Below are 13,702 nucleotides of genomic sequence, written 5' to 3'. Positions count from 1 at the left end.
ACGCGCGAGGTATTATAACGAGTATACAGACCTCCGATTAGTCAGTCTGCATTACTCTGCATTTGTCTGTACCAGTCTATAGTCAAGTTTCAGTCTGCGCCTAATAAGATTATCATATTGCTGTACATAGCCAGGAAGATAAATGTACAGACACTTTGTCAAGTATCAGAGATATGTGAGAATAAAAGTACTTCAGATTGTCAATTGTAAACAGCATCCAGAATCAAGTTACGTAATATGTATGCTTTTTATTATTTTAATAAATATGTGTGAAAATTAATCAAGTTCTGTTTAAAATTGGTCACCGTCAGTCTGCTACTCTAAGAGTACAAGTGGCATTTCTATCGTCTGACCTAACGGCAGGAGATAAACACGCCACGATAAGACCACGAGACATATTGCTGACACTCGACTACTTCGTTAGAGCGACAACTCAATCTGATGGTGTGTGTACCGAAGTCTTATAGTACGCACACCACACGCATACAGTCCGACAAAACACAACTGGGTTGCTTGAGGCCTCCCCAGGGGTTAGTTGTAGGTAAGTCTCTGTTGATCCATCGTGGACAGGGGACATCAGTTGGTCAAGTAATTATCAATTTCAATTACACGGCTGTCGGCGAATTTATCTGATAATTACTTGACCAGCTGATGTCCTCTGTTCACGAAAGATCAACAGAGATTTACCTACAACTAGCCAGTCGGGGAGGCCTCAAGCTACCCAGTTGCGTTTTGTCGGGCTGTGTGCTCCACACTACTGCTTCGATAATGGGAGAGACACCACTAAGAATAAACGCAAATCACAACTTTCTCTTCCCGTATCGAAGCAGTAGGCGGAGCCCACAGTCTGAGGAAAATAAAACTGTGTTGCTATTAAAGCAACAAACCTAAATTTTTCAAGGTTGCCACTGTATAATCAGGTGATAATAAAGCAGAAATAATATAAAGAACGTAAATAAAAGAAATATGCTTATAGGTAGACAAAAATGTTCGTTTTTTTTTAGCTTAACGGATTTACACGCGCATTCCTACGGCTCGTTAATCTGCTCTATGAGGTCTGACCACCTCCGACAGAAATGCAGGCCTGACAAACGACCCGCCATGCTGTGAATGTTGTCATCAATCTCGTGTTCAGCCAGAAATGCCCATTCTTCCTGCCGGGCTGCTCGCAAGTCTTAGAGAGCAGTTGGTGGATGCTGACGTGATGCAATCCGTGTCCTTAGTACATCACAGACGTGCTCTGTGGCATTCAAATCGAGAGAGCGACCAGGCCATGCCATGAATGCAATATCTTCCGTTTCCAGAAAAACATCAACTACGCTTGTTCGGTGAGGTCGACCATTATCTTCCACCAGTACGAAGTCTGGGCCTACAGCACGTCGCGATAACAACACACGAGGTCCCAAGATCTCGTCACGATACCTGACAGCAGTTAAACCTTGCCAATTCAACTATGCAATTTCATGAGAATGTCTTCGAGTGGTCAACATAATCCCTACCCACACTATTAAGGATCCTCCTGGATATCAGCCTCTTTCCACAATGGTTTTGTCCCTCAATCGTGTTCCACGTTCCCTGCAGATGCAAATCCGTCGAGAATCACTGTTCAGACCAAATCGTGACTCATCTGTGAAAAGAACATTGGCCCACTGTTCGACCGTCCAGGTGGTATGTTGACGGCACCACTCTAGACGCGACAGACGTATACGTACAGCAGGGTTCTGACAATGAACGTCATTGTGCCGAAGCCTTGTGGACACCGTTTGTCTCGCTACAGCACGTCCAGCGGACGCTGCGACATCAGATGCCAGTTGCCGTGGCTTACCAAGGCGATACTGTTGCGTCCTTACAGACAAATAACGGTTCTCTCTTTCTGATGTTACACGTGGTCTCCCCCCCCCCCCCCTTGGTCTTCGGGATAGTTTCGATCTCTATAAACTGTCGCCACATCCGGAAACCAGCGATTCACATTAAACCAACGTGCCACTTCAGTTTGCGACTGACATGGTTCCATTCCTCCCATCGATGACGTGGTCTTCCGTTGAAATATTTATGAATGACTGCGCTGATAAACCTCTTACATTATTTGATTGTCAAATAGCTGAGCAGAACTGAACGTACTCAGACATTTCGCACTTTACCTATTCTGATCAACACTAAACTGACACAAAATATTTTTAGAGCAAAGCAATCTTTCAACAATCCCTACAAAAGAATGGCCCTGACTAACAATAACCTATACCTTTCATGAATCACTTACCTCACAAAATCTTCGTTACTCGAAGTACTGCAATACAGCGAGCGCCACTACTGCCAGCTAAATAAAAGATTCTAACTACTGAAGGCACTAATTACTGATAGGCATAGTTAGCAGATGAAAGATTTTGATAGAGAACAAACAATGTATTTACCTTAATACGGTTCCAAAGTCATCATATATATATCAATCAGTTCATGACATCCAGTCTTACAAATTTACTGTCACTGATGGACCCATGTCCAGATCATCTGCTCTCAAAATTCTGCCGTTTGTCTCCCCACATCCACCACTGGAGGCGGCTCACCTCCAACTGCGCAGCGCTACGTGCTGTTCACATCCAACTGCCCAACGCTACAATGGCGAATATTTCAACAACGCCAACCAGCCACAAGCTGCACACAGCCACAGCCAGTGATTTTCATGCAGAGCGCTAGGAAACGTTACCAACATAAAAACCTAAACAGCCTACTTACAAACGCCATCTTTTGTGCAGGGCAGTTTGTATGATGGTATCGTGAATTAGAAACAGGGTGGAGAAATAATCATTTGTTGCTTTAATTTTGGACACCACTGTATTTAATGCTCATCTGTAAGAGTAAACTACACTTTTATGAAGACTATAAATAAGAGGAAGAAAATCAAAATTAAATACTCATGTATGATAACAGTAACATTTTTAATATGTGTGCAAACATAAAAACAGTAGAGCCCGTAAGAAAAAGCATAACATTTGTCACTACCGCGGTGTAATGAAAAGAATAAAGGAGCAGAAGATACCCGACACATGGCTGGCTTATGGATGGGCCTGTCTTCTAGGAGAATGTATTCATAGTTCTGTGTTCCACGTTAAGGCCTGTAAAAGGAGTAGTTTAAGGTACAACTTCTGGATAGGTCCGTTACGATACTACCGAATAATTGATAAAAAGTTGCGTCAAACAATTATGTCGTTCCTGTCAGAATGCTCAATAGTCGAGCACATCCTTTGTATCGTCTTGGAAAAGATAATAAACTGATAATCCTTTGATCCAAATCAGATCTCGGACCTTAACAGACGGAAAAAACGCGTCTTCCCGGGAGAGCAACATCCGCGGCTGCATTGCGTGTGGCGCAGTTCGCAGGTATAAGGTGACCCTCCTTCATATCAGCGGCCACACGTCTGCTGAGGATCCCCACACTCTGCGATGTTCGTCCCTATACATCAGGCGACACTGCGAGCAGATGGTTGCGTCAGACATACAGATACTGTGTAATCACAATCGCATCTAGTGTTTGTCGCTGATAACAAGGTTGGCCGTACCAAGAAAGCCACAGTGGATGCCACGTCACACCATGGGCCGTAGAGTCGTCAAATCGCGACTCTCAGTCATATAAAGGGCAAGGTTCCTCATCATTAGATCATATAATCGTGTCCCTCGATGTTGGATCTCTGATGCTGGATAATTCAGCATACTCATAGCTATATTCACGGTCTGGGTATTTGAGAGATTGCACAATCTGTGCAATGGCACACTTCGGAACCAGCCAGAGATACCCACAGTGGCCGATCAGTGTCCCAGTAAGGGCCACAGTATGGACTACAGAAAACACCAGAATCCTCTCGCCGACACTTTCCGTACTGGAAGAGTGTTATTAAAGAAGCGGTGGAATTTCGCAGCTCGACTTATCTGGTGTACAGGAACGTAGGATACCAGCTTAGTAAGACGTGCGATCCAGCGCTGGCCATTTTAAAACCACATCAACTGTAAACAGAAACTTCATGAAATGTAGCTAATATGGACTACCATCAGCTGTATAACAGAATCAAGTTAGAGAAAATTTCTGCCGGATCGGAACTCGAAACTGGATTTCCTGCTTATCAAGAACAGTTGCCTTACCATTTGGCTAACATTGCACGAATTACGGCCCGACCCAAACTTATACACTAATGGCCATTAAAATTGCTACACCAAGAAGAAATGCAGATGATAAACGGGTATTCATTGGACAAATATAATATACTGGAACTGACATGTGATTGCATTTTCACTCAATTTGGGTGCATAGATCCTGAGAAATCAGTACCCAGAACAACCACCTCTGGCCGTAATAACGGCCTTGATACGCCTGGGCATTGAGTCAAACAAAGCTTGGGCGACGTGTACAGGTACAGCTGCCCACGCAGCTTCAAGGCGATACCACCGTTCATCAAGAGTAGTGACTGGTGTATTGTGACGAGCCAGTTGCTCGGTCACCATTGACCAGGCGTTTTCAATTGGTGAGAGATCTGGAGAATGTGCTGGCCAGGGCAGCAGTCGAACAAGGCCCGTTCAGGACCTGCAACATGCGGTCGTGCATTATCCTACTAAAATGTAGGGTTTCACAGAGATCGAATGAAGGGTAAAGCCACGGGTCGTAACGCATCTGAAATACAACGTCCGCTGTTCAAAGTGCCGTCAATGCGAACAAGAGGTGACCGAGACGTGTAACCAATGGCAAACCGTTCCATCACGCCGGGTGATGGGCCAGTATGGCGATGACGAATACACGCTTTCAATGTGCGCTCACCGCGATGTATCCAGCCACGGATGCGACCATCATGATGCTGTGAACATAACTTGGATTCATCCGAAAAAATGACGTTTTGCCATTCGAGCACCCAGGTTCCTCGTTGAGTACACCATCGCATGCGCTCCTGTCTGTGATGCAGCGTCATGGGTAACCGCAGACATGGTCTCCGAGCTGATACTCCATGCTGCTGCGAACGTCGTCGAAATGTTCGTGCAGATGGTTCTTGTCTTATGTCTTGCAAATGTTCCCATCTGTTGACTCAGGGATCGAGACGTAGCTGCACGATCCGTTACAGCCATACGGATAAGATGCCTGTCATCTCGACTGCTAGTCATACGAGGCCGTTGGGATCCATCACGGCGTTCCGTATTACCCTCCTGAAACCACCGATTCCATATTCTGCTAACAGTCATTGGATCTCGACCAACGTTAGCAGCAATGTCGCGATACGATAAACCGCAATCGCGATAGACTACAATCCGACCTTTATCAAAGTGGGAAACTTGATGGTACGCATTTCTCCTCGTTACACGAGGCATCACAACAACGTTTCGCCAGGCAACGCCACTCAACTGTTGTTTGTGTATGAGAAATCAGTTAGAAACTTTCCTCACGTCAGCACGTTGTAGGTGTCGCCACCGGCGCCAACCTTTTGTGAATGTTCTGAAAAGCTAATCATTTGCATATCACAGCATCTTCTTCCTGTCGGTTAAATTTCGCGACTGTAGCACGTCATCTACGTGGTGTGGCAATTTTAATGGCCAGTAGCGTACATGTCGTCAGTCATTTGTCTATAACCTTGCCACCCATTACGTATTTCCCCGTGCAGGGGGGGAAGTTTTACTTGAAAGCCGGATACCCGATGTCACCAAATAAATACGATACTGTAGCGCCTGTTTTTTTTTCGAATTACGACGTGATGATCCTTCGGACATGCATGCATGTCCTAAGGAACGTTACATCTTAATTCGTAATAACACAGGCACTGCAATATCGCAATACCGTATCGCAGAGTACAAAGAGGAACTGTCAGACGCACAAGGGATACGCTGCGGTGGCGACATAGATATCGGGATGACAGCTGCGAGGACGGGCACACGCCAGCGCGGACACGTATATCGGCTGGCGGGTCCCGACAGAGGGCGCTGGAGCGGCCGACAGCAGCACACAGTGTGGCTGACAGCCTTTGCGTCGAAGCTGTCTGTCCATCCTCTGACAGGTTGCGTGGCTGTCTCTCTCGCTGCCGATCAGGATGTCTGTGCTACAGGCACTTGAATTCTGCTGATTCATACCTGTGCAGTTTCTTTTTGGTCCAGCATAAACAGGAGGCTAAGGTCACAGTCTCAGCTGTGTGTGTGTACCGCACCCGAACACTCCGTCAGTTGCGAATGTGAAATATTGTGGAAATTTCACAACAACATCCGATGTCTCGCCGAGGACCATATCTTCAAAATAACTTTGAGTGCCAGAATGAGCTTTTCACTCTGCAGCGCAGTGTGCGCTGATATGAAACTTCCTGGCAGATTAAAACTGTATCCCGGACCGAGACTAGAACTCGGGACCTTTGTGTTTCGCGGGCAATTACTCTGCCGTCTGATCTATCCGAGCACGACTCACGCCCCATCCCCACAGCTTTACTGCCGACAGTACCTCGTCTCCTACTTTCCAAACTTCACAGAAGCTCTCCTGCGAACCTTGCAGAACTAGCACTCCTGGAAGAAAGGATATTGCGGAGACACGGCTTAGCCACAGCCTGGGAGATGTTTCCAGAATGAGATTTTCACTCTGCAGTGGAGTGTGCACTGATATGAAACTTTCTGGCAGATTAAAACTGTGTGCCGGACCGAGACTCGAACTCGGGACCTTGTGCAAGGTTCGCAGGAGAGCTTCTGTGAAGTTTGAAAAGTAGGAGACAAGGTACTGTCGGAAGTAAAGCTGTGGGGATGGGGCGTGAGTCGTGCTTGGGTATTTCAGGCGGCAGAGCACTTGTCCGCGAAAGGCAAAGGTCCCGAGTTCGAGTCTCGGTCCAGTACAAAGTTTTCATCTGCCAGGAAGTTCCAGCTTTGAGTACTATTGACAAGGGATTTCAGATCGATTCCGTATTTCCGGAAGGCTTTTGACAGTGTACCACACAAGCGGCTCGTAGTGAAATTACGTGATTACGGAATAACGTCTCAGTTATGTAACTGGATTTGTGATTTCCTGTAAGAGTCGTCACAGTTCGTAGTAACTGATGGAAAGTCATCGAGTAAAACAGAAGTGATTTCTGGCAATCGCCAAAGTAGTGTTACAGGCTCTTGGCTGTTCCTTATCTATATAAGCGATTTGGGAGACAATCTGAGCAGCCGCCTTCCGTTGTTTGCAGATGATGCTGTCGTTAACGACAAATAAAGTCATGAGAAGATCAAAACAAACTGCAAAACGATTTAGAAGAAATATCGGAATGACCCTAAAAAACGAAAAGTGTGAGGTCATCCACATGAGTGCTAAAAGGAACTCAAACTTCAGTTACACGATAAATCAGTCTAGTCTAAAATCAAGAGCTCAGATGGAAACCCAGTTCTAAGCAAAGAAGGGAAAGCAGAAAGGTGGAAGGAGTATATAGAGGGTCTATACAAGGGCGATGTACTTGAGGACAATATTATAGAAATGGAAGAGGATGTAGATGAAGATGAAATGGGAGATACGATACTGCGTGAAGAGTTTGACAGAGCACTGAAAGACCTGAGTCGAAACAAGGCCCCCGGAATAGACAACATTCCATTGGAACTACTGACGGCCTTGGGAGAGCCAGTCATGACAAAACTCTACCATCTGGTGAGCAAGATGTATGAAGCAGGCGAAATACCCTCAGACTTCAAGAAGAATGTAATAATTCCAATCCCAAAGAAAGCAGTTATTGACAGATGTGAAAATTACTGAACTATCAATTTAATAAGCCACATCTGTAAAATACTAAGACGAATTCTTTACAGACGAATGGAAAAACTGGTAGAAGCCGACCTCGGGGAAGATCAGTTTGGATTCCGTAGAAATGTTGGAACACGTGAGGCAAAACTGACCCTACGACTTATTTTAGAAGCTAGATTAAGGAAGGGCAAACCTACGTTTTCTAGCATTTGTAGACTTAGAGAATGCTTTTGACAATGTTGACTGGAATACTCTCTTTCAAATTCTGAAGGTGGCAGGGGTAAAATACAGGGAGCGAAAGGCTATTTACAATTTGTACCGAAACCAGATGGCAGTTATAACAGTCGAAGGGTATGAAAGGGAAGCAGTGGTTGGGAAGGGAGTGAGACAGGGTTGTAACCTATCTGCGATGTTATTCAATCTGTATGTTGAGCAAGCAGTGAAGGAAACAAAAGAAAAATTCGGAGTAGGTATTAAAATCCATCGAGAAGAAATAAAAACTTTGAGGTTCGCCGATGACATCGTAATTGTGTCAGAGACAGCAAAGGACTTGGAAGAGCAGTTGAACGGAATGGATAGTGTCTTGAAAGGAGGATATAAGATGAACATCAACAAAAGCAAAACGAGGATAATGGAATGTAGTCGCATGGAGTCGGGTGATGCTGAGGGAATTAGATTAGGAAATGAGACAAAGTGGTAAAGGAGTTTTGCTGCGGAAGTAGCAACACAGGTCTCCATTGGACAACATTCGCTTCTGATGGGCTACACGCTGAATTCCTGTTGGTAGCTACAGCACTGCAGATCAGTTTCAGTATCCTCATTCAATTCCTAATTCTTAGTTTGCAAAAGGTTTTCGGATTAGCAACTAATAGCCAGGTGTTTAATTTTCAAGAACTGTTCATGCAAATGCCGACTGTGTGATCTGATTCCCCATGGGGCTACATGACTGATCTTTTTCTACCTGTAACATGATGATCAACGGCATCGATACTGGATCTATCGAGTGATTCGAACCTCGAGCGCTGGTGGTTTGACAGGAGTCACTTCCAATTGTGTTGTTTCACCAGCTCTCCTTGGGTCCACACACACGAGAGTTTTATGTTGGTATTGACAATCAGATAGGCAGATTAATGCTCGTCAGATTTTGTTTTATTCGTAAGCCGACGCTACCGAAACCCATTCGAGGAACCACTGGAATAATGTTAAATGATCAGAAGTAATATGAATTATTTGTTTCCTTAGTGTAGATTATATATATTTCCCTTCCATATTACTTAACTGTGCTTAACGGGACCACCACAACACATTGTATTTATAACATCTTCCTCAGGCTATTATCAGCAACGGAAAAGCGACGCATCGCACAAGGAAAATGTTGTAGGTAAAAAGTTAATATTGGTTCAAGAATGGTTCAAATGGCTCTGAGTGCTATGGGACTCAACATCTGAGGTCATTAGTCCCGTAAAACTTACAACTACTTAAACCTAACTAACCTAAGTACTTCACACTCATCCATGCCCGAGGCAGGATTCGCACCTGCGACCGTAGCAGCAGCGCGGTTCCGGACTGAATTGCCTAGAATCACTCGGCCTACAGTTAAGTACCAACACATTTGGCTCCATATTTCATTTCGATGTAAATGTAAACATTTGGTTCTAACGGTCCATATTAGTGTTAGAGTTCGAAATTGACTTTAGTATTGCAAATTTATTGTTCAGTACTATATGGTAAGCCATTTCAATGTCTGGATGCACGCTACGTCTAGTGTGACCCACGAACAACGCCTTGGATGTACTAGATTTCTGTCCCCGTCGGGATGCTTGATATCAGTGAATCCCTTTTCCTCTCACCACTATGGTGCCTGATTTCGGTGAGTCCCCTTCCCTCTCAGCATTGAGATGTTTGTTTCCGGAACACATCCATGGCAGGTGCTCCTATCACTATCACTTCATGGATAGTTTGTGGTCTGTATTCTACCGGTAGCCGCGTAGGGGCCACTGCAAGAGTTGCGGCGGTTGGGCGAAAATACAAATACTCTGATGGCGGGGCTCAAGGGAGGCCATCGAGATAAATCAACCATTTTGACGGTTTGGGGACTCGTCACAAACAACCCAGTAGGGAACAGAAAAATACATTACCATAAAAGTAGCTTATTTGCTAAAAATGTGAATGCTGGCCATATCATTTGTATGGTACAATCACATTTACAACACTTAAGTAACGATGAGAAAATTACTGAACTTACAGTTTAATAAGCCACAGCTGCAAAATACTAACACGAATTCTTTACAGACGAATGGAAAAACTGGTAGAAGCTGACATCGGGAAAGATCAGTTTGGATACCGTAGAAATGATGGAAAGTGGGAGGCAATACTGACCCTACGACTTCTCTTAGAAAATAGGTTAAGGAAAGACAAACCTACGTTTACAGCATTTGTAGACTTAGAGAAAGCTTTTGACAATGTTGACTGGAATACTCTCTTTCAAATTCTGAAGGTGGCAGGGGTAAAATAGATAGGAGCGAAAGGCTTTTTACAATTTGTACAGAAACAAGACGGCAGTTATAAGACTCGAGCGGCGTTAAAGGAAAGCAGTGATTGGAGAGAGACAGGGTTGTAGCCTCTCCTCCATGTTATTCAATCTGTATATTGAGCAAGCAGTAAAGGAAACAAAAGAAAAATTCGGATTAGGTATTAAAATCCAGGGAGAAGAAATAAAATCTTTGAGGTTCACCGATGACATTGTAATTCTGTAAAGACAGCAAAGAACTTGGAAGAGCAGTTAAACGGAATGGACTGTGTCTTGAAAGGAGGATATAAGATGAACATCAACAAAAGCAAAACTAGAATAATGGAATGTAATCGAATTAAATCGGGTGATGCTGAGGGAATTAGATTAGGAAATGAGACACTTAAAGTAGTAAAGGAGTTTTGCTATTTGGGGAGCAAAATAAACTGATGATGGTCGAAGTAGAGAAGATATAAAATGTAGACTGCAATGGAAAGGAAAGCGTTTCTGAAGAAGAGAAATTTGTTAACATCGAGTATAGATTTAAGTGTCAGGAAGTCGTTTCTGAAAGTGTTTGTATGGAGTGTAGCCATGTATGGAAATGAACGATAAATAGTTTAGACAAGAAGAGTGTAGAAGCTTTCGAGTGTGGTGCTACAGAAGATTGCTGAAGATTAGATGGGTAGATCATATAACTAATAAGGAGGTAATGAATATAATCGGGGAGAAGAGAAATTTGTGGCACAACTTGACTAAAAGGAGGGATCGGCTGGTAGGACATATTCTGAGGCATCAAGGGATCACAAATTTAGTATTTGAGGGCAGCGCGGAGGGTAAAAATCCTAGAGGGAAACCAAGAGATGAATACACTACGCATATTCAGAAGGATGTAGGTTGCAATAGGTATTGGGAGATGAAGAGCTTGCACAGGATAGAGCATCATGGAGAGTTTCATCAAACCAGTCTCTGAAGTGATGACGAGAACAACAAACGTAACTTTTGAACACCGTTATCAACCGTTAAAACACAAAGGTTTACATTTACATCGTAAATTAAATACAGAGTAAAATGCGTTGGTTCTTAATTACGAAAACAGGCACACTTGATATTTGTCGATTAGAGCGCCACCTACCGAGAACGGTGAAGAATGGTTTGAGTAAACTGTACGAATTTTTCGGTGTAGAATACGTATATGCAATAAAATGTGTGGGTTCCGATTTGAAAACACAAAACTGACCATGTTGCGTGTGCTTAAGTCATGGCCAGTTGTAACACGCACAGACGTCACCTTTAATAATATTAGCATCTCACGTATAACCAGCGAGCCGTTGTGGCCCAGCGGTTCTAGGCACTTCAGTCCGGAACCGCGCGACTGCTACGGTCGCAGGTTCGAATCCTGCCTCGGGCATGGATGTGTGTGATGTCCCTAGGTTAGTTAGGTTTAAGTAGTTCTAAGTTCTAGAGGACTGATGACCTCAGATGTTAAGTCCCATAGTGCTCAGAGCCATTTGAACCATTTCTCGTATTACCCTTTTATCGTATGGAGCGTAGGTTTCGAGATATTTAGCTGTCTCAAGTTAAACCTGTATACACAGGTTATTCCCAAATTACACCGACAGACTTCGAGGGTATGTAGCAGGTATTTTGAAGAACATAATGAGGGTAGGCACTCGTGTCATTCAACGATACTACAGAGCATCGAAATTAAAGAGGCCGGCTCCTACCACATTGCCTCCCTTGCGGCAGAAAGTGTGACGTTGTACGCGAACGTACCGCGGGCAGGTCGAAATACTAATACCCGGTGATCGCGACTTACTCCCACGACCGCCAGTGGTGCAGGTGAGCTAGCTGCCACGTAGACTGGCCTGGTCTTCTGTGAATGCGATGCTCTGCTACCGTTGTAGCTGACGGTGTCGGACACGAGCTTCTATCGTCAGTGTATTGTCTTCCGGAATCCTCTATACAGTCTCCTATGTTTGCTGTATAGTATACAACATGTTGTAGACGGATAACAACAGCGTCGAAGTTACGGGGGCGAACGTCAGCCCACGGAGCAGCTATCGCTGTCTATAACGCCGAGTGCGGGGCAATCGGACACATTGCATGAATAACGGTAGACTTTCCGAGACGTCGGCGCCTTTATTGAATTTAAAGGAGAGGAAACGTGAACGCAGCGAAACGGGGAGCAACCGTGCGTGGAGAAACTGCGGCAGGCATCAGACAACATGATCCAACGTGTATACATTACGTTTTAGTCCGATGGTACAGGAAATTAAATACATCGTACAAAGTAAACGACATGTGAAACACACGTTAAATACTAAATGTCTTCTTCATTTGTTTAAATTAGGTTATCGGATCGCTGGCCCTTCCCGCAACAACGCTTCCACCAATTACGAATTAAGTGCAATTACAAAGGGCATCCCACATAAAACCGATACGTATAAAGCTCGAGTCTTCTCTGATTGGAGAGGTTCTCCATGCAGTATATATGAGGACTGTCCTGCGACCAGTATTTGCAATTCTGGGAGTTTACATAACCTGACAAATGAAACCCTATCTCGTCTGACATGAAGTAAAGCAAGTGGTCCAAGTAATCGTTATCAACTGATGTTAACAGCTAGTTGCAATAATGAACTCCTTTTTCCTGGTCCTCACATTTCAACTCTTGCACTATACCCACACGATACGCTTGTAATTTCATATCATTTAGTACACGATAACACTGTGTACGAGATTATCAACCTGCCATGTAGCGGGCTAGCCATAGCGCCAACTGGTTTCCCCTTTCAAGCTAGACATGTTTCTTTTGACGCTTATTTCTTGAGATATTTGGCCGGGTGACGATTAATGGACCACCCTGTCTAGTCGCTTAAGGGAACCCGGAACATTAAAAATGTGAAAAATATAGACTTTTTGTATTTTTCATATTAAAATTTCATCGAGTTTTCTGATTAATTTGCTTCCATAATCACGCACTTCCTTCTTAATTCTAAGTGTTTGAAAATAAGTAAATAAAAAGGACCTGCACTGCTCTTTGCGGGCGTCTCCCGACCCACTTGACAAGTTGGTTTTGTTTGTTTGTCAGAGAAAGGTTTTACATCTTTCGAAGCTCCCTCTATTTTCTTCGACGATAGGGATAGAGATTTTGCGTTGTGTGGACTCTGTGCGTAGGCTGGCAGCTCTGGCACACAATAAGACAGTTTTACATCAAAGTTTTGTTGTTGCGTGGTTTCCGAGCTCGGTTTTGAGTGCTTTGATCTGAAGTGCGTTGAGTAGGTAGAGAGAATGGGTGCATTTTTGTCTGAACATCAGTTTTTGATGAAAATGCCACGAGTGAGTAAAAGAACATTGAAAAAACGGGAAGACAAAGAGAAGAAGTATGTTTGGAAGAACGTTTCGGCAAACATAGAGGTGTGAAGGAGATAGTTAGGGTTCTTCCTGCCAGTGCAGTGCATGCAAGAGGAAACTGAATA

At 44.1% G+C, this 13,702-nt stretch overlaps 2 protein-coding genes across 2 annotated transcripts in view; one reads left to right on the top strand and one right to left on the bottom strand.

The window, feature by feature from the left end:
- Positions 1 to 13,702, bottom strand: part of LOC126278767 (uncharacterized) — a 779,239-nt gene that overhangs the window by 212,827 nt on the left and 552,710 nt on the right. The gene's annotated exons all lie outside the window — the stretch shown is intronic.
- The window catches only part of LOC126278132 (facilitated trehalose transporter Tret1-like), an 83,647-nt gene that overhangs the window by 62,201 nt on the left and 7,744 nt on the right, over positions 1 to 13,702 (top strand). The window lies entirely within an intron of this gene.

This window comes from Schistocerca gregaria, chromosome 6 (assembly GCF_023897955.1).
Source record: "Schistocerca gregaria isolate iqSchGreg1 chromosome 6, iqSchGreg1.2, whole genome shotgun sequence".
Classification (NCBI taxonomy): Eukaryota; Metazoa; Arthropoda; class Insecta; order Orthoptera; family Acrididae; genus Schistocerca; species Schistocerca gregaria.
Note: the sequence above shows the minus strand (reverse complement) of the source record. Positions and strands in the feature narration are given on the sequence as shown.